The following is a 26,972-nucleotide window of genomic DNA, read 5'->3' as shown; positions in this document are numbered from 1 at the left end:
TACCAAAAAATAAAAGTGAACCGATCGGGACAATATGGGATTGAAGAAAGGTATTTAAGAGTAGAGAACGAATTTCATAATAAATGTCGGGTCCTAGTAGCTGGGGGCCGCCCCAGCCCCAAAACTCCTTTAAATAAATTTATTTATCGATTATGACTATATGGGACTCAAAAAAAGGTATCCGGAAGTAGATTACGAATATGAAATAGGCTTTATAATTTATTGATATCGGAAGGGGGCGGACCCTCCCCTATTACCCCAAAAATACCACCCAAAATCAAGAGTGGAACGATAAGGACAATATGGGTATCAAATGAAAAGAATGGGGGAGTAGATAGCGAATCTGGCATGCAAATTAATGTCGAAGTATAGGGGGTCACCCCACCCCCCAAAAACCCCTAAAATGGGCACTTTAGCCAATCACGGCAATATGGGCCCCGTTTTGTTTGTTCCGTATAGACTCAAAAACGGCAGCACCGATTATATTCGCATGTTGTGTAGGATGGTCTGCAAAGAAACACAGGCTATACAATTTTTTGATATCGGAAGGGGGACGGACAAAATTAAAAGTGGACTGATCGGGACAATATATGTATCCAATGAAAGGTATTGGAGAGAGTAGAATACGAATACGGTATTAAAATTTGAGTCTATCGTAAGTACCCTTCGGGTCGCCCCAACCCAAAAACTCCACAAATAGACATATTGGAAGTTCATGTCAATATGGGTCTCAAATGAAAGGTATTCGGGATTAGATTTGATCTGGCATGCAAAATCAGATCGAAGTTTATGGGATCACCCCACACCCCAAAAACGCCCCAATTGGGCATAAGACCCATTATGACTATACAGAACTCGGCAGAACCGTATTTTTTCTAAAAATTTTCATAGATTGTGTAGGTTTGTATGGAAAGAAACTTAGGCTATATAATTTTAAGCTATCGCATAGCGGCGGACCCTTCCCCTTACCCCAAAAACGCCACCCTTAACTTAAAGTGGTCCGATTGGTACAATAAGGGTATCAAATGAAAGTTTTGGAGACTGGAAAACGAATATAGTATAAAAATTTGGGTCCAAGTACCCAGCGGGCCGCCCACAATATATTAATTGACCCATTATGACAATATGGGACTCAAATTAAAGGTATTTGAGAGTAGAAAGCGGATTTGATATTCAATTTTGGATCCAAGTGTTTGGGGTATGCCCTAAAGCATCCCCTAAACTGAACTTCTTTTCCGATTATGGCAATATGGAGCTCAAATCAACGGTATTTGGGAGTAAAAAACGGATTTGATATCTTTTTTCAGGGCAACGTGCCGGTGGCCGCTCCAGCTCAAAAACACCCTCCAAACAGTTCATATTCACAGTTCATAATTACTCCGTAAACAGGAAATATTTACCAAAGTGATAAGATAAGACTCAAAAGAAAGGCATTTCGGAATAGAGTAAAAGGGACCTTTGTTTATAGCCAAGTGCGAACCTCTTTGAATAGAACTGACATGGCCATGCATGGCTTTGTACCTCGCAAATTTCACCAGCATTAAGAGGGGATAACCTCCGCAATCCATATCGAATGTAATACACATAGGTCCATCTCATAATGTATCCGTCATTTGAATAAACTCCTGGGTTTGTTTAAGATTAAGACATAAGGCTTGCAAAAGATTCAACTTGACAAGAATGCAAAATTTTGATCAGTCAAAATAACAATATCTTTTATTTTACATTTAAATGTTGTTTAGAATTCATACACTGAAAAAAATTGTTCTAACTTTAAAGATTTAATCAACTTGACAACTTATTTTAGGTAAAAATTTCTTTCGGCAAATAAATTGTACTTGGTAATAAAGAAACGGTAGGATAACAGATTCCTAATCTTCTGTCTTATCGTCAAAGTATATTATTGTATATTTTTAAACGGCCAAAGGTTTTATAAAGGTTGTTTTGTGGTACATATTACGGCCAAACGACTGAATGGATTTTAGTGAAATTGACATCAATCGAAAGATATTTTTCCAGAGAAGCGACGAATGCATATGAAAATTAATTTTCCTTAAAGAACAGCCATGAAAATAAGGTATTATATTTCAATAAAGAAGAAGAAGCATAAACACAGCAAATTGTTTTTGGTTTTTTCTAAAGCATTCATTGTGGGTGCGAATTCAAAGCCATGGATGGGTGTATTAATGGTGACAGTAGGATAAACAAATGGTGCAAGAGATGGCGTGTTAGGAATTTGCATTTTTGTTGGTATATGTTTTGCGAGACTGCACAACAATACACGTCGTATGCAGTAGATGGGTTTATAAAAGCGAGTTTGTGGTATGTAGCACGGCCAAACCGCATAATGAATTTTTATGAAATTAACTTGAATCAAAAGATATTTTTCCAGAGATGTACAGAATATATACATAAGAAAAGAAAAGAAATCAAAAAGAAAATCCATGAAAATCAGGAATTAATTTTCAATAAAAGAAGAAGAAGCAAAAACACAGCAAATTGTTGTTGCTTTTTATTTAGGCATCCATTTTTTGTGTGAATGTTAGGCCATAGGTGGGAGTATTAGTGATGAGAGTTCGAGACAACCCACCCAAAGTGGGTTGTCTAAATGAAAGGGGTCTAGGAGTATATTAGTATGAACGTAACATTGAGACATTTAACAAGATTCTGAGAGTGCGCCTTATACCCAAGTTGACATGCAGCCCAATAATGGCAATATGGCATATGGCAGAATATGGATATATGGCAGAATGGTACAAATTTGTTCCACACACATGTAAAGCTCTAAACAGTAAATATGGTAAGCACCTGAAATGGTTATATCAAGTCAAGTTTCTGGCGCTCTCTTTCATTTCCCACTAAATGTTCATATATCCCGATAATAACAATATGGAGCATAAATTATAGAAGAAATCCTACAAATAATAAATGAAGCTGAGAAAAAAATATTTTGGGCTAAGTGCGTGTATGACTTCACAACTTTTTAAAATATATGCACTGCATTCCACCGAAAGGTATTGTATATACCAACAGTGTGGAGTATGTTTAAAGTCAAGATACACCCATGAGACTAAGAAGTTTAGATTATAAATAAAAGTAAATTTTTGTTCTGTGTATTGTTGAAGGCAAAAAGTATAAAATTTTTAAACCCTACACCACTACTGGCGAGACCAGAAAAATTTTCAACGGTGGTTTTCCCCTCCTAATGCTGGCAACATTTGTTAGGTACTATGCCATGTAAAACTTATCTCTAAAGAGGTGTCGCACTGCGCCACGCCGTTCGGACTCGGCTATAAAAAGGAGGCCCCTTATCATTGATCTTAAAACTTGAATCGGACTGCACTCATTGATATGTGAGGAGTTTGCCCCTGTTCCTTTAGTGGAATGTTCATGGGCACCCGATTTTAACTTCCAGAGTCACAGAAAGCGCATTTATTGACCCATCTTGCCAAAATTTAGCAAAACGCTCTACTCGATGACTGCCACAGTATTTGAGAAGTTTGCTCGAAATCGGTTCAGATTTAGGTATAGGTCCCATATATATGTTCATCCGATTTTGAGAAATATCGCAATAAAGTGCTAATTTTTTTAACCGATTCTATCGAAATTTGGCAGGAGGGATTTGTTTTTACTCTCGACATTTCTGATGAGTTTAATAAAAATCGTCCTAGATTTAGATATAGCTGTCATATCGCCCGATTTTCACTCCAAGAGCCATTGCAAGCACATTGTTTGACCAATCTTGCCAAAATTTTACACAACTCTTTCCTCGATGACTACATTATATGAGAAGTTTGCTCGAAATTGGTTCAGAATTTGATATAGCTCCCATATATATGTTCGTCCGATTTTGGGTAATTTGCAATAATATTGTCATTTGTCAACCGTAGTTATTACGGTTGGACATATTTGCTCGAAATTTGGTACGGATTGTTCAATAACCCATCGGAAAACATCCGCCGAGGTCCATCAGAATTGTATATACAATAGCTCCCACATTACACATATAGGGAAGGCGTAGGATATTATACAGTCGGCACCGCCCGACTTTTGCCCTTCCTTACTGGTTTTTATTTAGTAATGTATGTATTTAAAATTAAAGTTTTTCGTTTGTGTAGTATAGGGATATTTATTTCATATATCACCAACATTTTTTCCATATCATTCTGATGCTGTGATACTCGTATTATTGCTTGAAGATTGCAGCTAACGTTGTTGGCATTCCCCCAGCTCTTCGTCAGTAGCAAATGCCAACCAATAACAACGTCATCATCGTTCTATGTAATTATATTGTTGAGTTTTAGCTAAATAAAATGGACTTGAATATGAGCTCCAGAGGGGAAGAAACAAAACATTTGCGGTATGTTTTTAATAATGTTGGCCCAGTGCAGTAGGAGGAGATCTATAACCCTCCTCATTCTTCCCCACCCCCACCTCCATATCCTGAAAAAGCTCTTGTGTGCGTATAACTGTCTATCGCTCTATATCCTTTGGGTTACAGGAGTTAGTATTGGTGTTTATGTTTATCCCTCCATTATGAGTTTCACTCTTTTGTTGGTCGTAATGCCATCTATGGGGTTTTTTACTGCAGGGGTTGTAGCAAGTGAATACAAAATATACTTTTTTGGCTCATTCATTTTTTTATTTGTAAATATTTCCTGTGTTACTCTTTCCAAGTGGTAGTGAATGGGTGCTTGTGTATACAACAAATTATTTATATACCTTTGTTTGTGTGGATGTGTGTGTGTGTAAGTTCGCCTGAATGTATGCTTGATTGTAATAGTTGAGGAATTTTAGGCTTATAATCGGTTTATTTGTTTTTATTTTAAATATTTTCCTATAATAAAATAATTCAAAGAATTTAATAAAAGTTTCGATTGTAGGAATTGTTGGGCAAAAAAATATTTTGTTTGAAAGCTTAATTTTTTATCATCATCATCGAATATGTTGAAAATATTTATTTGAAATATTTATAATATCAAATAAATATAAAAGCAGAAAAAGTGGGGATTAAAGTTTTTTTTATATATACATAGATCATATATATGTACATGTCCCCCCCTGTGGTTTGGAAAGCCAGAGTTGAAGCAAATTATAACATAAACAAATGTCTTTTAATACGAGTTTCAACATTGTTTAAATAATTCCATTATCGAAATTCATAACTCAATGTGTGCTGATAAAAAGACTGCCTTTCAGAAATTTTAGTAAGCTTACTTACTTTTAAAACTGAAATTTTTGTTTTTAAAGAAATAAAAACTTGTTGAGTTTGGCCTTGCCGACTCTTATATACTTCCAACATTGATTGCATTTATTAAGTTCTTTCAATAATAGGCAGAATCTAAACCCAATTGGAACTCATATGCACATGTAATTTTGTTTTAACCACGGATAGAAGGTGCAGAAGAAGGCAAATCGGAAGAATGGTTTATATGCGAGCTACATCTGCATGTAGGCCGATTCAGAGCAAATTCAGTTCAGATATTGAAAGTAATAAAAAACTACCACATGCAACATTTCAGCCAAATAGTTAAAAATTCGGAGGAGCGGTTTACATGTTCTGTCGTAACAGAACACCAAATGTGAAATTTTAACCAAATAATTAAAAATTGCGCCCACAGTCAAATCGAGAGATCGCTTTTATGAACCCTGTAGAGGTGCTTGAAGTCATAACAGAACGTCACATGCAAAATGTTAGTTGAATTGGTTAAAAATCGCGCTCTCCAGATGCTCAAGTAGTCAAATAAGAAGATCAGTATATGTGATAGCTCCATCAAAAAAATGGGCTGATTTCGCCCATTTAAAATTCCGTACGACCTACACAAATATGTACTCTCAGCAACGAACTTTGAGTACCACACAGGCCGAGAATTTAAGCTCCGATCACATTATGAGACGCTCAGTTGCGAGCTATCAGTCTAATCCACATGTTGCGGATAGTAAAACGGTCAGTAAGTAGTAGCTGTAACTGCAGTCGTGAACAATCAGAGGGATCGAGTGGAGAGACTCAGTTGCAAGCAAGGAGGCACCGCTTCTTTCTTAAATACTGAGTGCCTACGATGCGTCTTTGAATAACCAATGGTCATCACCCTTTCGCTGCGATCGGTCCCATCGCATTTTTTGGTTTTTAAAATATTCCCCATTAAGATCTATACACTTTTGCATGCGTTTGAACCAACTGTCGAAGCACTTTTGCCACTCTGATTGTGGTATCTCTAAAACATGCATTCTAAACACATTAACCACTTCGAAAAACGTTGACCTCTCATTTTATTTTTTACGTACTGGAATAAAAAGAAGTCATTCGGTGCCAAGTCAGGACTATACGACGGATGACTCATCAAATCGATGTTTTGAGTGCTCAAAAATGCAGTTGTTTCGTATAGTTGGAGCATTTCTTTTGACCAATCGACACGAGCCTATTTTAAGTGATTGAAAAGTTGTGTACGATCCAACGCGAAAAAAAAAATTTTGCCGGCCAAATGTTTATGCAATATTGAATGTATGCTGGTCCCACTAATGCCTAAGGTTGTCTCAATCTCACGATAGGTCACATGACGATCTTGCAATATCAGGTGGCGCATAGCATCTGCCCCTGTTCCTTAGTGGAATGTTCATGAGCAAAATTTGCAATTTGTATAGCATCAATGGTTTATGGAATAACAACTGATTTTGGGCGACCTCGGTTGAATTCACCTTACCATCGATAAACACTGGTCCTTGATAGAGCTTCATCACCAAAATTGAGTCAAGTTCATCGATGCACTGTTGTTGAGTTAATCCACGCCGAAAGTTGTACAAAGTAATTGCACGAAAATGTTTACGATTTAATTCCATTTTTTAGGCGAGATGAATCGTTCCTGTAAACAACACAAATAGCGTCTCTATGTCAAAACGTTGTGAGTACATATAACTTAAAAAATGTCAAGCTTTATGATAGAGCTATAATTTGGGAGATTGCAACACAAGCGTTGTCTGATCCCGAAATATAAAGGGCAACCCTAGTAGGCCGATGGATATACTTATCGACGGGTCTAGCTCTTATCCTTCTTCCGTTGCAAACAATTGCACAAAGTCATAATACCCTGTACCACAATGGTGATGTAGGTTAATACAAGCAGAAGTACTTGGAAGGAACCGGAGTGCTTTGCCGCATCCTAAAGTAACCGTAAAAAGCCTATGCTCAGAGCATCAAGATTTTTAGGGCCATGGGTCCTTCGCGGATTTTCATTGTTTTATTTTATCGTATTTGTTATTTAACTTTAAATACATGTCCAACAAGTACCATATGTGATACAATATTTTCAAAGGTCCTACCTGGATCAATTTTATTAAAAATTTGAATGAATATTCGTACTATTGTCGTAAATATCTCTCATTTTTTATATCCTCCACCATAGCATGGGGTCATACTTATTTCGTAATTATGTTAGTAACACCTCGAAATATGCGTCTAAGACCCTATAAAGTGTATATATTTTTGCTCGTCATGACATTTTAGGTCGATCTAGCTAATCTAAACCGGAACGGGCTTGTATGTCATTTTTTACAATTTATTGTTAATGGTTTAGGGTGAATGGACGGCCCACCATGAGGTGAGTTTACTCGGAGGCCAGTCTGGTCCATTGTGATACGTAAGTAAGAAAAAAGAAGCCTTATGCCTCCAATCCATTCCCTAACTCTATCTTGGAGCCATCTGTGAAGATTATAAAACCTAAAACTTGCAAAAAGTGCATTGAAGAACTTAAAAACATTTTTTTCACCAGCATATATTCAATATTGCATGAACACCTTGCCGTAAAAAAGGTTTGTTCTCATTGGATTCCGCACAATTTTACAATCACCCAAAAAAAAGGGGTCGACACGAGACGTTCAACATGATCGACTTGAAGCGTTCAACAACCATGTTTGAGCGCATAAAAAAGTATATAAGTCATGCTGAAGAATGCTTTGAGAAACAATAAAACCATTTTTGATGATAAAAATTTGCATTTTCATTACTAGGACAGAAATTTATATAGCAACCCACGTATATACTATATCTCGAATATGCAATCAGACTTAAACAAATTTAAGGGGCAGTGAAGATTACTAGCTCTATCTTTCCTGGGTTCGACCACAATCCATTTCTAGTAGCCCATCTCGACAATGAACTTTCGGAGAGAACACCCCTCCCCTTGTCACCGGCCTTCTGAAAACACTATTCCTGCAGTCCATAATTTTGATTATCTGCCATATTTCCAAGTTGTTAAATACCCCTCAATATTCAGAAAGACCGCCATCACCTATTCCCTCAGTTGGAGGGACGTCTTGACTTCTCGAACTACTTCGTGAAGGGCCGTCTTCTTCAAGCCGCCTTTGACGTATACATGAAGATCTACGGCGTCAGTCCCTCCCTCACCTTCAGGTCAATATTGTAAATAAAATTGATTTGTTTGAAATGTCAAATGCTACGTTTTGACTACTACTTTTATCTACATTTACGGTATGTTTACGAGAGCATAACCAGGCCTTAATGATTTGAACGCACAAAATTAACTACATTATTTGAATATGCTGCAACATTTAAATTACCCATTTAATTTTGGGACTAATAAAGCAAATCACTTAGTTTAGCATGCACACTTCATGTCTTTGGCTTCTGCTCTGGCCCAGATTTTCGCAGAGAAATGCTTAATGTATGACTAGGTTGGCTTCATAACCAACCAAAGGCATCAACATTAACTAAGCGATTAACATTTGCCTAAATGCGCTCTCCGAGTGGTGGTGATACAAGTGGATCAAAGCCCAGGGCCACCACCCACTTATGTATCTTAGACGCTTTAGCTTACAATGGCTGACACAGAGAGAGAGGGTGCAAATGGAGGGAAATTATGGGAATTAATTGAAATTCCTTGCATGCCAAAGCTCTTGTGTATGAGTACGAAACAAAATTACCATCATTATCATCGCCCCTCATTCCATCTATCTGCTCCATCATACTCTGTGTTATGCATTTCCCCCACATACACATACAAACACACGGACATATATCTTCGCCCACTCCAAAACACAAGGCAAAAAAAATCTGAGCATAAAAATGTCAGCCAACCAACTCAAAACAAGGAGAAAAGAAAGTCCTTGCTTGTTGTTTGTGTATGGGTGAATGATTTTCTCTCAATGACTATATGTGTGTGTGTGTGTGTGTGTGGGTGGGTAGAATGCGCCGTTTGACAAGTAAAGTTTCCACATAAAGACAACGTACGGTTTATTGTCGTGATGTGAATCTGTACCGGTGTGTGTGTGTGGTTGGCTGGATAACTGTATGACTGGATGGCTTGCAATATGATGACTCCACTGAGTTTAATTAATATTATCAATATTAATTTTGACCAAAAAAACAAGAAGGCCAAAAAAAGAACAGAAAAACAACATTGCCCGGCGAAAGTTTAACAACGTTATAATTGCCATCATCATCATTATCAGCGATGGCGGCAAGCATTACAGTAAACTAAAGGACTCTTTTAATGAATTTTTATTTTGTTACCCAAAATTTATGATCATGGTCTTTAACGAGAGTCGTTTTGGGTGTCGAAAATTTTAAATAAAAAATGATAATTTTCGGAAATCCTAAACAGATTTTGAGCGCTAAACAAAATTAAGACTTATTTTCGTTTCATCAGATCGAATATAAACTTATATTTTTAGCGTTAATCTGCCATCAGACTTAAAAAAATTTAAGGCAACTGATATGGTTAGGTGAGGTGAAAGTATGTTTACGTTAATCACTAAATCGGGATGTATGGCCTTTCGAGATTTAAGTGCTAAATCCCGTGTTTTTTTTGCAGACTTTACCGTACAGAAATAAATCCCATTGTTAAATCCCAAATAAATCCGATTTCATGGCTGAATAATCGATAAAAGTACCAAAATATGCAACTGTTTCCAAAAATTGTGTGTGTGATATGCATAATCAGCTGACACGAATTGTTACTAAGTTCACACTGCTATATCTGTCAAACTACAAATGACAGCTACATGATATCGATTTTAATGACAGCTCGTTATTGTTGGAAAACAACCAAATTTGCTTCTGAGTTTATTTTAAAAGCATGTTATTCGTGAAAGAGTTTAAGCGTAATAATATATTTGCGTAATATTTGGTTGGAAAAATCACAACTGGCTATTGTTGACGAACCCAAACACCTCAAAGTGAACAAAATGTTTGTGTATCGTATCATAAATCGTTTTAATATTACTAGCAGTGTTGCTACACACTATGGTCACCATGGATCGAAATGAAAAGTTTTTCAATGAATTTTTCAATTATATTGGAGCTATATCATCTTTTGGACAGTACTTTCCGGGCAAATCGGATAAGAACTTCGTCCTCTTCAGCTTCAAGAAGTCAAATAGAGAGATCGGTTTATATGGCAACTTTATAAGGTTAAGGCCCGATTTGAACCATAGCTGGCAGAGGGATAGAAAGTCATAACAAAACATCACGTGCAAAATTTTAGGCAAATCGTATAAGAATTGTAGTCTATAAAGGCTCATGATTAGCTCACCATTAGCGTAGTAAGCGCGGTCCTGTGGGGCTTAGCCCAGAGAATCTGAGAATCCCCCTCCCCCCACCGTCAGAATTTTAGTTAATACAAATATTTTTTAAAATAATATATACACTGCCACCGTATCAGCTGTGGTTTTCCTCTCCTAATGCTGGCAACATTTGTGAGGTACTATGCCATGTAAAACTTCACTCCAAAGAGGTGTCACACTGCGGCACGCTGTTCGGACTGTGCTATAAAAAGGAGGCCCCTTATCATTGGGCTTAAACTTAATTCGGACTGCACTCATTAAAAGTTTGCCTCTGTTCCTTAGTGGAATGATCATGGGCAAAATTTGTTTTTGTTTTGTTATATACACTTATTTTCGTTTAGCTTAACTACACAATAAATAAATTATATTCCATTGTGAAATTTTCATTCTAAAAGTGAACAGGAATGAAGAAAAATTCCTAAGAATATGTGGCCGATATAAATTATTGCATTTTACTCACAATTTCAAGATTTTGGCAATTAAGAAGCTGCAAAGTTTGAATAAGAACATTTTTCTCGAAAATTGGGACAAAATGTATGGCTTGTACTTGGCGGCCACTGTAGCGCAGAGGTTAACGAACACGTCCGGGTTAGAATCCTGGCGAGAACATCAGAAACAATTTTTAGTGGTGGTTATCCTCTTCAAATTCCGGCGACATATGTGAGATACAATGGAATGTTCATGGACGAATTTGCATTATGATAGGTTGAAAAGAGGGTGCGTATGTTAATCCGCCCCATGCCACTTTGGACATACAACTAAGCCAGTAATCGGCTTGTTGTGCGCTCTAAATAAAAAAAACGTAACCTCGAAATAAAAAATATATGGTATAAGGAATTCCGATCTAAGGCTTGCCTTTTATATTTCGGGATTAGAGAACAAAAACAAATATTAATCATCGAAAATCGCTTTATTCCCCATTAAGATCTATACACTTTTGCATGCGTTTGAACCAATTGTCGAAGGATGTTTGACACTCTGATTGAAGTATCTCCAAAACATGCATTCTGAACGCATCAACTGCTTCTTCAAGTGTCGAAAAACGTTACGGGAATAAAAAGAAGTCATTCGGTCCCAAGTCAGGACTATACGGCGGATCACTCATGTTGTCGATGTGTGAGAGCTCGCATTGTCGTGGTAAAGAGTGATCAGTCTTTGGCGGATGTTTTTCGTGGTTTCTTGGAAGACAAAATGGCAAACCAATGGTTGTGTACCACTCAGAATTGACATTTCTGCGTCGTTCTAGTGGTACGATTGCGACATTTCAAGTTTTTCTGAAAAAACAAACTATCATTTGCTTGGAAGAGCTTCGTACGCAAGCAACTTTTGTTGGATTGCCTCATCTTGAAACACCCATACAGTCGACGGCTCTTTACTTTCGGGCTCATATGCGTAAATCCACGATTCATAACCTGTCATGATGTCATAGACGTGTTTCCGAGCACCGCGATCGCATTTTTGAAGCATTTCTTTCGACCAATCGACTACTTACAAAATCCTTAATTGTCTTACATGCCACGACCCTGGCATTGCCGGTATCTGCTAGACGCGAACGCCGGGCAATGCCCCAACGTCTCATCATCTTCCACGCATGTCCTACACATGCTATTACTTGACGCACGGATTTTACATAAGTGAGCTCGTAGTCCTATGTGTCCCATTATGATACCAATAGCTATACTGACCTCATTCTTACTTCCTTTCAGTAATAACCTCGTCTTTTCACTATCTGGATCCCCCCATAGAATTTTCGCCGCCCTACCGACCGTTTCGCTGTTCCACAGGGTAGCGTACGCATTCGACGCCCAAATTTACAATACTTGGCGATTTGATGCAGGCAAGTTTTTGGAATTGAAGTTTGAACTCATAGTGTAAGTGTCCGTTAATCTGTTGGAATTACACAAACTTTTTATCAAGCACAGCTAGAAAAAGTACAGCTCCAAATATTGCCCAAATTACTTCTTACCAAAGTGAATCAGTTGGAATAGCACATTTGCTATAGCCAAATCCGAATCGATCTTCCCATTTGTATTCTTCACCCTCTAAAAGGCGCATATCTTATCTGATTTAGCTAAATTTGTGGACAAAGACTTCTCTAGTTTTGACTTGTCGAGAACCTGGGAGGAGCTTAAATGAGCCATTAATTTCAGCTTAAAAATATATTAGTACAAAGAACATAACAAATGCTATCCTTGGTGGGAAGTATGTACATAAGATTCGACCAAGCTAAACATAATCCGATTTTACTTCAATGAAATATTTTCTATAGTACAAAATAAGATTTTGGTATATTTGTTAAAATTAAAATAAATTTTTGTGCAGGAGAATGGTATTAAATACGCCATACGTCCTAACGATGATCAAATCCATTAACTATTTCTGACGCGAAGAAGTCTAGGCTGAGTATTAAAATAGATATCTGAATTTGTATTCTTACACCGGTAAGACGATTGTTTAAAACCGATTTATGCGATCGACTTTGGCAAACTTTGGGATCGGCTTGTCCATGGCATTAAGCCCACAACAAAGGAAACGGTACTATTTATTGACTGACTTAATTTTAAAAACATAAGTATGGGTATTATTTAATTGTTCTTGTTGTAGTAGTGTGTTGTACACTGAGGCAGTAGCCCTTGCCAATGAAGAACTCCATCGGGTCAATCAGGTACCCACAATCGGCTGCCATGGGAATGACGAATTATTTCATTCTTATAGAAACCAAAAAAAGGTACTAAATTTTTTTTTTGGTTGGGTCGTAGACCCTCCTCCCCACGATCTAGGACAAATGTCTAGCTACGCCAATGATGACAGCTATATCAAAACACGGACCCATTTTACTCATTTATAATCCTAATCGATCTACGTTAATAGGAAGTATTTGTGGAAAATTTCAAGCGCTTAGCTTTACTCTTTCCAAGTGAGCGTGCTATCCACAGACAGACAGACCGACGGATTTGGCTAAATCGTCTTAGAAAGTCAAGACGATCATGAATATACATACTTTGTTGGGTCTCAGACCAATATTTCGATTAGTTACAAACGGAATGACGAAATTAGTATACCTCCTTACTATGGCGGATGGTATCCAATCTGGTAGTATGGATGCCCTGAAGAAAGCCATGTTATGATAATGAATAAAAATACGGAAACATTTTAATTGTGTAGCTTGTACCTTGTTTTTGAACTCAAGGCAAATGGTGGCCTTATAGACCAAAAGTGAATGGAAATGAAATTTAGACACTTGGCCCAAAAATGTTATATCAAAGTCGTAAACTACGTCATAATACCTTTCATTTGAGTCGCAAAATGTCCTAATGGCAGTTTGAGGTTTTTTATACCCACTACCATAGGATGGGGGTATACAAATCTAGTCATTCCGCTTGAAACACCTTGAGGTATTGATCTGTGACCCCATAACGTATATATATTCTGGATCGTCTCGACATTCTGAGACTATCCAAGCATGTCCGTCCGTCTGTCGAAATCACGATAGAGGTCGGACGCGTAAAGCTAGCCGCTTTCAATTTTGTATAGATACTTCTTATTGATGTAGGTCGGTAGAAATTGCAAGTGGCCCGTATCGGTTCAGATTTGTATGTAGCTCCCAACTAAACCTATCCCCGGATTTGGCTTATTGAGCCCCTAGATTCACTCGGCAAAAATTTGGAACAAAGTATGATCCGAATCGGTCTATAAGCAGATATTGCCCCCATATAAACCGATCCACGGATTTGATTTCTCGAGGCCCTAGAAGCCTCAATTTTCACCCGACTTGGCAAAAATTTGGAACAAAGACTTGTGTTATGACTTCCAACATTCATGCCAAGTATGATCTGAATCGGTCTATAAACAGGTTTAGCCCCCATCCGATTTGGCTGAAATTCTGAACAAACCTAAATTTTTGACCAACAACATCCATGCTTAGAAGCCTTAATTTTCATCTGATATGGCTGAAATTTAGAACAAAGACTTGTCTAAGGACTTCCAACATTCATACCAAGTACAATTGGAAACGGTCTATATACAGATACAGCCCCCATATAAACTGATCCCCGGATTTGACTCATTCAACCCTTAGAAGCCTAAATTTTCACCTGATTTAACTGAAATATGGCCCAAAATACTATCTTATGACAACATCCATGCCAAGTTTTATCCGAATCGTTCAATATGCTGATATAGGCCCCCAAGTACCGATATCCCGATATGACTTCTTGAGACCAAAATAATTCAAATACAAACTCAGTTTATAAGGGAATCCATGGTGGTGGTTAGCCAAGATTCGGCCCGGACCAACTTAGCTTATTTCTTTTGAAATGGGACGTTCCCCCAGGTTGCTTCACCACCAGATTTGGATTTTAAGATCACCATAAGTGCACATACCAAAATTGAAACACTGAAATGTACTTCCAACCGCAACTCTACAATCGACCATCGTAATCCTTCCGTAGGAAAATGAACGAAAAACTTTTGCATGGCCAAATAACAAACAAAAAAAACATGCCAAACTCATTGACTTCATAACATTTTCGTATACTCGCAACAAAAAACCCAAGGGTCTGAGGGTGAGGGCATTTTCATACTTAAAACCCAACGACGGAGAAAATAAAATGAACAACTTTATGGCATTCTTTTTATTTGTTTCGGTTATTAAAAATCATTCGTTTGTAAAGATCAAAAAGGTACCAACAACAGCATCAGCAAAAAAATGGAAACGATTTTTTTTGAAACCACCGCATCCACATCCATGCACAACATTCCATAAATTGTATATGAACAGCCAACCGTGGCCGTTGTATACGAATCTGTATCCGTTTCCACATCCACTATGAACAATCTACACCCACACTCACTCAACAATTACAGAAGCCTACTACTGGCATACGGAGATATTTAAACCCTGATGCGAATGTTTTTGAGAGAATTCGAATTTGTTATACCATTTTTATCCCTTCGTTAACAACTTATCATCGGCATACATTTTTGGCTATAAACCCTGCTGCTGCTTGCTGGCTTGAAAGATGAGCAAATGTGTTGATATGTTGAATTTATGTCAGTATGTGTTTATATCCTTTTGCACTGACTTCGGTACACATACCCACACTCACTCGGATAAACGTGTACACATTCTCTGTTATCCTTTTAAAAAGTTGGTTATTTTTCTCTTTTCGTGTCTGTCTGCTTTTCTGAGTGTTTCGAGAAATTTTCGGGGGAAAACTTTTCTATGTATATTCAACCACCAAAAACATATTTTTCATATTTATTATTAAAAATATTCTGCACAGGGAAAAGAGCAAATTTTTAGCACTACAAATTTGGGAGAGGGAAATTGACATGAGTTAACTTGGTTTCTCTTTACTAAGATAGGTCTTTCTTTAGCCATGGGAGTCAATGCAATGATCAGACATTACAGGATATCGATTTAAACGAATCATGGTTCATGGTGAGGATAGAACACATTTAGTGTGAAACCTAAACCAAACCCATGCTATTTTATTTCCCACTCATGTAAGAGCTACCAATATTTATGCAATTTTATTGTTATCACATCATCGTTGAGGTCGATCTCTTAGGGTGTTTCAACCCAGCGTTAGAGGGGTGAAAGCGGCAATTCAATTTTATACACTGTGTTGTGCTTTTGCACAACGAATGGTCGTTCAGATTATGAAATCAATAAACCATACAATAATCCATTATAAAAGTCAAAATATTGAATTTCATGCATGGTGTGATATATTATGTTAAAATTTTCCTTTTCCCAAGAGGGAGAAAGGTGGTGGTGTTAAGTGTATGTGGTCTTTTCAATACAACACAGGTGGATAGCTGTTAAGGCAATTGGAAAAATTATAAATGATGATTTTTTATGACTTAAGTTTTTCGGAGTGGCAGCACTGGTTAATAGTTGTGTCCAAACGTCTTGTGTCAAAGTGAAAAGTTTTCATTATACACTGCTATTTCATTATGGAAAAAATTCATAAACGAACAAGGTGGTGATTTTTCATGACTTAAGTTTTTCGGTGTGGCAACACTGATTGATAATTGTGTCCAAACGTCATCTGTCAAAGTGAAAAGTTTTCAGTATATTCTGCCATTTCATTGTGAGTGTAGCGGCGACGACAATATAACAAAAACCAATCCCTGATGATGGTATAGAAGGTATACTGCCTAGCCAGAATGAGGTTGGCATAGCAGCAATTCTGCTCAAGGACAAGAGTAGAAACTGATGGGATGCCAGCTGAACCATTTAACACCGAAACCGATGTGGTATATGCATCAGCTCGTCTGTGCAGTCCAACTAGTAAGGCGCATACTTGATGATCGGATCCTCAGCATATATGAACACAAAAAAGACAGAATGTGTCGCAGCTTAAATTTTAAATTAACTGATGATCAACTGACAAAGAATGCTAAACAATGGTAATGGTAAAGTGCAGTCAACAGTCGTAGTTTCCACAAACACTTGATCCTATACAAAATTAATGTTTTTGTACGATCCAGCCCAAATTTAAAACTTTGCTATAATTATCAAATTTTACCAAAACTTTAGAAATAATCAAAATTAATGAATTAGACACTTGATGTATCCGAATGCAAAGAAAAAATCTCATAAATTCGGCGAATATTGTTTGCAAGAACAACAACAAGTCATATTGGACCAAATGAAAGCAAGATAATGCAATTACCTACCCAAACCTGGGCAAGAAAAAAAAACACAACGTTTTAATTAAAAACAAATTACGCGGATAAAAATGGGCAAATATAATTGCGAGCATGCAACACGGCGTGGTTGCCATAACGAACCTTCAATGTCCGGAGTGATTGCTCAAGTTTGGAGGAAATATCATCGCCATGCCATAGTTGTAATAACACCAAGATCCCTCGCAAATCCTCTTCTAACCCTATACCATTCCATCAACTCACAGGGCTACAATGATGCAGCTGTGGATGCTTAGTTTCAATCGTCATCATAAATGAAAACCTTTGTGCCACAACGCTAACGAAACATCAAACCATTAGCATCAATAAAAACTGTTTTCGATGGCAATATAATGGCCGCTTTAGGTGATGTTGGGAACAACAGCAGTATACTAGACCCTCCCATGACCCGCGGAATGATGATGATTTGCAAATTAATTTTTATTTGGCCACTTGACTTTGGCCAATAGAGGCAATTGAATTGCCATGGATGCATGGATGAATAAATGAATGATTGCCCATTATTTTCTGCCCAGCAGGCCCAACAACCATGGAAGGGTAAAATTCTAAAACTAATTTGAAAATTATTTGTTGCTACAGCCGACGGACGGACGCACAAACGCAACACTGCATACTGGAAAATTGTTTATCGCGCCACTAACTTTAATTGAAATATTATTGGTCATACCACAGAGCAATTAAAGCCATGAAAATTTAGTATAACAACAATATGTCTATGCCTGTATAATAGATGAATTAGCTCTCATAAAAACATTTATCTCACGCCCCTTTGTCTTAAATTAGCCTTAAGGTAACAGAAGATTCATTTCAGTAAATAAACTATACAAATGCAAATTTGTCCATGAACATTCCATTAAGGAACTGGGGCAAACTTCTCACCGTCCGAAGTCCGAACCGCTAGCCGCAGAGCGACACCTCTTTGAGGAGAAGTTTCTGCATAGCGAAGAATCACAAATGTGGCCAGCATTTGGAGGGGATAACAACCGATGAATAATTTTCTAATGTTCCTGCCAGGATTCGAACTCAGGCGTTCAGCGTCATAGGCGAACATGCTAACCTTTGAGCTACGGTGACCTCCAAATAAACCATAGACATTTTATAATTTCATAATAATACACAGAAAAAATAATTCGTAGAAAAAAACCTACTACCAAATTTGTATGTGAAACTTTAAATTCTCAACGAATTTTTGCATTGAATCGAAGACATTCTTTGTTGAAGTACGTAAGTAAGTCTCTTCAAGAGACTTGACAGACAAAATTATAGAAATTTTGTTGACTTTCAACAAATAGGCGTACTATCATGTAGAGCACAAAATTCCCATGCCATTCATGACTTGCAAACCCACGTACGAGTCCCTTGGACGGCCAAACAAAAAATTTTTTTTTTCAATTAACTTATTTTAGAAAATTCAGCACAAAAAAAATATGAAATTCGAATCTAAAAAAAATCTTTAGAGTGGTTTTTACTTTTTTAAATTTAATTGAGACACTTATTACTGTGCAGCAGTAATTATTGATTTATTTCATCTTAAAGAGGATGATGTCGGTAGGCTAGAGGATGCGAGCAAGACTACCAAACATGAGATCATGAGTTCAATACCAAAATTACTAAAATTTGTTTTTAATGGTAAAGTAGAGAGTCACAGAGGAAAACAGAGAGCAGCAGTAAAACGAACGAGACAAAGCAGCGCGAGCCGAACAATAACACCACAACCCGAAGCAAAGCACATGCGTTGGCCGGTTAGATGGTTTTTTGCCTTGCTTACGGATATGTTGTTGTTGTTGTAATATGTTGGCTTGCAAAGAGTGCCTTTCAACAACAAATTTGTACTTTGGGTCGTTGAAATTCAAAATAAATTGTTGCAGGAAAATTAAAAACTTTGGTAGTCGTTTTTTCGACCAAAGTTGTTGTTTTTGGGGGACCGCCCCAACTCCAAAACTCCCTAAAATAGGTTCATTGGACGAGCATGACAATATGGGACTCAAATGAAAGGTATTTGGGAGTAGATTACGAATATGGTCATGAAGAAGAAATATGCTTTATAATTTGTTGATATCCCCGTTACCCCAAAAATACCACCTAAAATCACAAGTGGACCGATAAAGACAATATGGATATCAAATGAAAGATATTGAAGAGTAGAATACGAATATGGTATTAAAATTGGGTTTGGGCCGTCAGAACATAAACCTCCTCTAAGCAGACATATTCGAGGTTCCTATCAATATGGAACTCAAATGAAAATTATCCGCGTAGTAGATTACAAATATGGCATAAAAAATTAGGTCCAAGTAATGGGAGGTCGCCCCACCCCCAAATACCCCCGAATGGGCATATCAGCCGACCATGGCTATATGGGATTCAAATGAAAGATATTTGCTAGTAAATTAGAAATATGACATTAAAATTTGGGTTCATGTCGAGGTGGCACTTTTCCTTCTAAAAATACGTCGAATAGGTTAAATGATCCATTATGGCAATATGGGACTCAAATGAAAGGTGTTTGAGAGTAGAAAACGAGTTTGATATCCAATTTTGGGGGTACGATCTAAATCACCCCTTACACTGAACTTTAATTCCGACTATAGCTATATGGAGCTCAAATCAACGGTATTTGGGAGAAAAGAACAAATTTGAGACCAAAGTGCCGGTGGCCGCCCCAGCACTAAAGCATCCTCCAAACGGTTCATACTTACCGAGCATGACAATATGGGGCTCAAAATAAAGGAATTTGGGAGTGGACACGAATTTCATATCCATATTAGAGTCGAAACGTCTCCCCTAAAAAACACTTCTCATTACACTTATTTTAAAAATACCAGATCTCGGAGAATGGTAATGCGATTCGTTCGAAATTTTTTGCACTCTAACAGTCACCAAAAAAAAAACATGGTTTCTATTGTTGGGGACGGGTGCCGCCCAAAACCCGCCTAATGGATATATAGACCAATCACGACAATATATAGCCATGTGTTTGGGGAGCCGCCCCACCTCATTATACCTCCCTATTATATAAAATCTATTTGGGGTGAAAATTTATTGATTTTCGGGAAATTTATATTCATTATCGGGACAAAGATCCTGGGGTCCACTCCACAGTAAAACGCAACTTATTTACCGATCATGCCATTATGGGACTCATATGAAATGTTTCTGAAATTAGAGCACGAATCTTATGTTTACTTTAATGGCCAAGTGACTACTCCGAAATACCCCCAAACCCGAAATATTTACCAATAAGGTAATATGGGACTCAAAAGAAAGGCATTTAGGAGTAGAGTAAAAATTAGCCCAGGAACCGAGCAGGGGCAAACTTCTAACACATCAATGAGTGCTTTCCGATTCGAGTTGAGTTTATCAACAATAGCCGAGTCCGAACGGCGTGCCGCAGTGCGACACCTCTTTGGGGACAATTTTTGACATGACTATGCATGGCATGGTACATCGCAAATGTCGCCAGCATTAAGAAAATTTTGTCCGAAGTTCCGTCAGGATTCGAAAGCAGGCGTTCAACGCCATAGGCGGACATAGGCTACAGTAGCACGAATTCGATATCCACATTCAGGGCGAAGTGTCCCCACCCTAAAAAGATATCAGAGAGTTAAAGAATGCGCAGCGGAGCGGACCCTGTCCAGCTAGCTTAGATATAAGAATGAATTATAGTTCGCATTCATATCCCCTTCATGTTTAACCACTAAAGGCTAAAATCAACCTGCGGTTTGCTCAAACAGACAATAGTTGGTCCTTATTAGATTCCTACAACCAAACTCCGCCCTATTTCACTGGCACAATAGAAAATCTAATTACTTTGCGGAGATATTCTCATATTCATGGTTAATTTCAGCCAATAAAAAAATCTAATAAATCCCAACAAGACAATCAAAGTCATAAATTCTACCATAATAAGGGCCACAACGAGAATAAATAGGAAAAAAAAAAACAAATAATGAACGAAAATAAAAATTAGACAAAGGAGGGGTGGCATAGCAGGCAGAAATACCAATGAAAGAGAACACCTGTACTGTAACAAATCGCAAGTAAACCAATTCCCAAAACCAAAAGCATTTAAAAGCCAACAAAGCAAAATAATCCACCCTTCGAATTATATGCACCACATCGAGGCAAAGGATGATGGCAATGGAACGCAACAACTGGTTAAGCAATTGTCCTCCGTCTCAGCAATGGCAGTCAACCATTTCGACCATGGTAAAAAGTCAGATCAAAAACAAATACAAATTTTTCTCATCCGTTCCGGTTTGGGAGAAGAAGGATGAGAAGGCTGGCAGGCAGGCAGGCAGCAATAAAGGCTGTTTGTACACATAGAAATTACCCTTACAGCAAATTATAACTCTGGAAACATATTGAATTTGATGTAATAAAGGGAACTATGACTACAAATACACTTGCTGACAACCTGGAAATTTATATATATTAGAATGGGTTAGCGAGAAAATAAAAGATTTTTTAAAAAAATTACAAAATATCATTTAATTTGTTAACGTTATTTCTCCCAAAGTGGAGAGACCATTTATAGCCCACCACTTTAAGTTTTAAGCGCACCTTATGGGATGGTATTCTATTCAGCATTTCACGGGAACAACTGTCAAACTCCACATAAAAAAAACGTATAAGCTGAAAACATGTGAAATAAATAAATGCCGTTTTAACGCTAATGGACTAATTAAAAACAATTAATACTAATCTAATATGATTGTAAGATTGAGCTAGGAAAAAAATTCAAGTAATTATGTTTAAAACAAGTAAAAACACATTAAGTTCGGCCGGGCCGAACTTTGGACACCCACCACCTCGGGTATATATGTAAACCACCTTTCGTCAAAATCCGGTGAAAAATGCATACCTTATGTCCAATAGTAACTATATCGAAATATGTTCCGATTTGGACCAAATACTAATAAATGCAAGTCATTGTTCAATCGTGTATAACAAAGTATTTGTCTTTTTAGTAGCTATATCTAAAAATAAACCGATCTGAACCATATACGACACGGATGTCGAAAAGCCTAACATAAGGCACTGTGTCAAATTTCAGGATTACAAATGCGCCATTTATGGGGCCAAGACTTTAAATCGAGATATCGGTCTATATACGATAGCAGCTACACCCATATCTAGACCGATTTGAGCCAAGTTGAAGAAGAATGTCGAAGGGCCTAACTTAACTCAAATGCGCATTTTATGGGCCCAAAACCTTAAATCGATAGATCGGTCTATATGGCAGCTAATTTCAAATCTGGACCGATCTAGACCAAATTAAAGAAGGGCCTTACACAACTCACTGTCCCAAATTTCGGCGACATCGGACAATAAATGCGCCTTTTATGGGTCCAAAACCTTAAATCGAGAAATCGGTCTATATGACAGCTATATCCAAATCTGGACCGATTTGTGCCTTATTGCAGAAGTATGTCGAGGGGCTTAACACATCTCACTGTCCCAAATTTCGACGACATCTGACAATAAATGCGCCTTTTATAGGCCCAAAACCTTAAATCGAGAGATCGTTCCATATGGCAGGGCCTAACCCAACTCACTGTCCCAAATTTCAGCGAAATCGGATAATAAATGAGGCTTTGATGGTCCTAAGACTCTATATCGGCGGATCGGTCTATATGGGGTCTATATATCAAGATATAACCGGATATAGCCCATCTTCGAACTTAACCTGGTTATGGACAAAAAAAAAATCTGTACAAACGTAGACGTACGGACATGGCTAGATCGTCTTAGATTTTTACGCTAATCAAGCATATATATACTTTATAGGATCGGAAATGGCTATTTCGATGTGTTGCAAACGGAATGACAAAATTAATATAGCCCCATCCTTCGGTGGTGGGTATAAAAATTATGATATTTTTTAAAGTTTTTCGCAACTATTCCGAAAGCTAAACAGAATACTCTACTTATGTTGACGCCTGTTACTATTACGGTGATATCTAAAGCTATTCCAAGTAAACGTATTCAGAATACATATTCGGAGTGTTAATATCACTCAGCGCTCAAATACAAACAAATAAAATATCACAAAAACGATTTCAATGTTCTTGCACAATCCATGCGAAATTTTACTTATTACCCACTTCAATACATGTACATACGCATACTCGTACAATATATACCCACGTACAAAGTATTGTCATTAAAAATGACAATTGTCACAAATCTTTACTAAGGATATCATTAGCAGCCCATTACGGCGGTGATATTAAGAAGCTAAGTAACAATGGAATATTTGGATAACAACCACGAGAAGATTGTCAGAGATGGCCCATCTGTTTGAAAGTTGTGCGATTAATTTAGAACAAAAATGTCGTTATCATTAACCGAAATGTTTAATACCTGCATTAACACTCACCGTGGTACACAGAATAGCAAGTTCACCTAGCACCTTTAACGCCTGAGTTCAAATACTGGCGAGAGTACAAGAAGCAATTTTCAAAGGTAGTTATCGCTTTACTAGAGCGGCCGCTGGCAGAGTTGGTAGCTCACATTATCAGTGCGATGGTCGTGGGTTTGATTCCCATCAAAGGCTTTGGTCTGCCGTTATTGTATAACAATAAAATAAAATTCATACATTCGCGTATTTAAGTCGAGCTAAATGACCAATCAAATGTTACACACAAAGGGGGGATTATTAAATCAGTTTTGAAGAAAAGAAATTACCAGATTGCTTCAGACAAATCAGGACACAGATACCGCAAATCAGATAAGAACTGGGCTCTCTAGGGACTCAAGAAGTGAAATCGGCAGATCAGCCTATATGGGATCTATATTAGGTTTTAGACCGATTAAGACCATAATTGGCATGTATGTTGGAGACCATAGAAGAAGTCGTTGTGCATTACGCCTTCTAGAGGCTAAAGAGATCAATTCGAGATATCGGTAAATATGAAAGATATGTCGAAAAATTTCATTTCTCCTTCGAAAGTTAGCTTGCTTTCGACAGACACACGATGCACGGACATGGCTATAAGACTTAGAATGTCAAGGCGATCGAGAATATATATACTATGTTGAGTTGCAGATCATTATTTCCAAGAGTTACAAACGGGGTAACGATGTTAGTATAATCCCATCCTATGGTGGAAAGTATAGAAAGGACAGCCGGAAAAATGCGGACAGACGGACATAGCCGAGGATCCTTCAGCCATTTCATCTGGGCTTAGAAGATATGGACGGACTAAGTAGCTCCGACTTGCATGATGTTCATCATTATCAAGGGAAGCTTAGCTGAAAGCATCCACAGGTTGCGGATAGTGGAAAGCTTCGTTTTTATTTCGATTTCGAGAGGAGAGTTTCAGTGAGGGATCAGGTGGCACTGGCTTTTAATTAAATACTGAGTGCCAATGATACTGGAGATGACAAGGCGAGTTATTGGCGCCTTCAAATAACCAATGGCCAACATCAGCGTCTGTTCCAGGTTAGGAGGCGACCATCGGATCTTGCAGCAAACGGCTCGCAACATCAAGGGATGTTGCGAGCCGTTGGTGCGCTTGGCCGGTAACACGCCCCCGCAAAACTATAGAAAGAAAAGAATAGTAAAAACGATCCCACGTAACGTTGACGAAAAAAGGGCCATGATTTGCGGACCTGAACCTGGAATGTCCGCAAAACAACACCAAAGGGTGACAAACTATACTATAGCTGCCATAACACGAAGTATGAATTTGGCTGTGGATTTGTGGTTAGTCGGAGACTGGAAGACCTTGTCTCAAGCTTTACTCCGGTGGGTGAGAGGCTAGCCACAATCTGTATAAAAACCAAATTCTTCAACATTAGCCTTTGTTGTACCCATACCCCGACGGAAGACAAGGACGAACAGACCAATGATATTTTCTACGAGCGCCTAGAGAGAGAATGTGACCGCTGCCCCGCCCATGAAATTCAAAAGGAAGGAAGGCATCATTGGTCCAACAGTCGGAAAGTTTAGCCTCCACAAGATAACATCCGATAATGGGTTGAGGTTAATAGATTTCGCCGCGGCAACAAACATGGTAGTAAGCAGCACCAGATTTCAATATAACCCGATCAAAACATGACCAAAAAAAAACCAAATTGATCACGTTGTGATAGATGGAAGGCATTCATCCAGCGTGTAAGATGTATGATCGATCCGTAGGAGCGAATATAGATTCGGATAATTACCTTGTTGCAGCAAAGGTTCGCACCCGTTTGAACATGGCGGGGAAAGTACGATCTGACACTGCGCAGAAGCTGTACATTGAAAAGCAGCAAATGGCAGCGGTATACTCCACTCGACTGACCCAACTGCTTGATGAAAGCACTCCTTATTCCGATGATATAATGGCACAGTGGCAAACTATTGCCCACTTCATGGAAAATGCCGCGAAATCCGTACTTGGGTACTGGAAGCCTTCTCCAAAAAACCCTTGGTACGACCAAGAGTGTCGAGATGCTACTGAAGCCAAGAATGCGGCATATAGAGCAACCCTACAATCAGTAGCAACGCGCCAGATGAAGGAGAGGTATCGGGAGTAAAGGAGAGAGGAGAAATGTTTATTCCGCATAAAGAAAAAGGAAATGGAAAGACGTGAGTGTGAGCGAATTGAGATGTACAGGAGTCAGAATGAAGACCGGAAATTCTACCAAAGAATTAAACATCAAACTGATGGCTTCGGTGCAGGCACATCCTCCTACAGAGACAAAGAATGAAATCTAGTAACTGACACAGATAGCGTGCTGAGGATATGGAAAGAACATTTTACCCAACTGCTAGTGTCTGACGATGGCAGCGAAGAGGATACCGCCGAACCAATCCCTGATGATGGTACAAAATGTTAACCTCCTAGTCAGAATGAGGTCCAGTTGCAGTGACCCGACTAAAGAACAACAAGGCAGTAGAAGCCGAAGGGTTACCCGCTGAACCACTTAAGACCGGAGGCGACACGCTGATAAGGCGTATGTATCAGCTTATCTACGCAATCTGGCTAGAAGAACGTATACCCGATGATTGGTACCTTAGCCAACTGTGCCAACTTTAGAGGAATATGTCTCCTCCGCATCGCATACAAGATACTCTCTCAAACGTACTGTGTCAGGATTCACTAATAGTAGGTTAGGTCACATGCAAAAACACAAAGTGGATAGGCCCCATAAACATCATTAAGGATGTCAAATCTGACGATTGAAAATGTCATCATATAGGAGAAAACGTAAACAAAGAATGAATGTAAAAAGAGAACAAGTTGACATCCTCAATGCCAAGTACTGCCAAATATTAAAAAAAAAGTATATCGGCTGATCGCTTGGCTTAACCTTATTCAGTGAATCCTGGTACTGTGTGAAGATTAAAACCTAAAGTCAATGAGATAATTTGACTCTATCAATGCTGCTTTAGACCTGGTAAATCCACCCTAGACCAGATATTCACACTGCGCTAAATCCTTGAAAAGACCCTAGAAGGATAAATCAACACCTACCATCTCTTTGTTGACTACAAAGCCGCTTTCGACAGCCCTATACGTTCAAAGGTACATATTTCAAGCCACGTCTGAGTTTGGTATCCCTGCAAAATTAATAAGACTTTGCAGGATGGCACTTGCTGATACACGTTCCCCAGTAAGAATAGGAAAGAATCTCTCCGAACCATTTAGTACCAAACAATATTTCAGACAAGGAGGCAGCATATC

The 26,972-nt window shown here is 38.2% G+C and overlaps 1 protein-coding gene and 1 long non-coding RNA gene across 2 annotated transcripts in view; one reads left to right on the top strand and one right to left on the bottom strand.

Annotated features, from left to right (window-relative positions):
- Positions 1–26,972, bottom strand: part of LOC106080423 (homeobox protein B-H1) — a 72,366-nt gene that overhangs the window by 33,427 nt on the left and 11,967 nt on the right. The gene's annotated exons all lie outside the window — the stretch shown is intronic.
- LOC106080424 (uncharacterized) lies at positions 17,109–18,178 on the top strand. Its single transcript, XR_001220191.2, has 2 exons — positions 17,109–17,438; positions 17,502–18,178. It is a non-coding gene; the product is annotated as an uncharacterized LOC106080424 (long non-coding RNA).

This window comes from Stomoxys calcitrans, chromosome 2 (genome assembly GCF_963082655.1).
Source record: "Stomoxys calcitrans chromosome 2, idStoCalc2.1, whole genome shotgun sequence".
Lineage (NCBI taxonomy): Eukaryota > Metazoa > Arthropoda > Insecta > Diptera > Muscidae > Stomoxys > Stomoxys calcitrans.
This window is presented reverse-complemented; position numbering and strand designations above follow the sequence as displayed.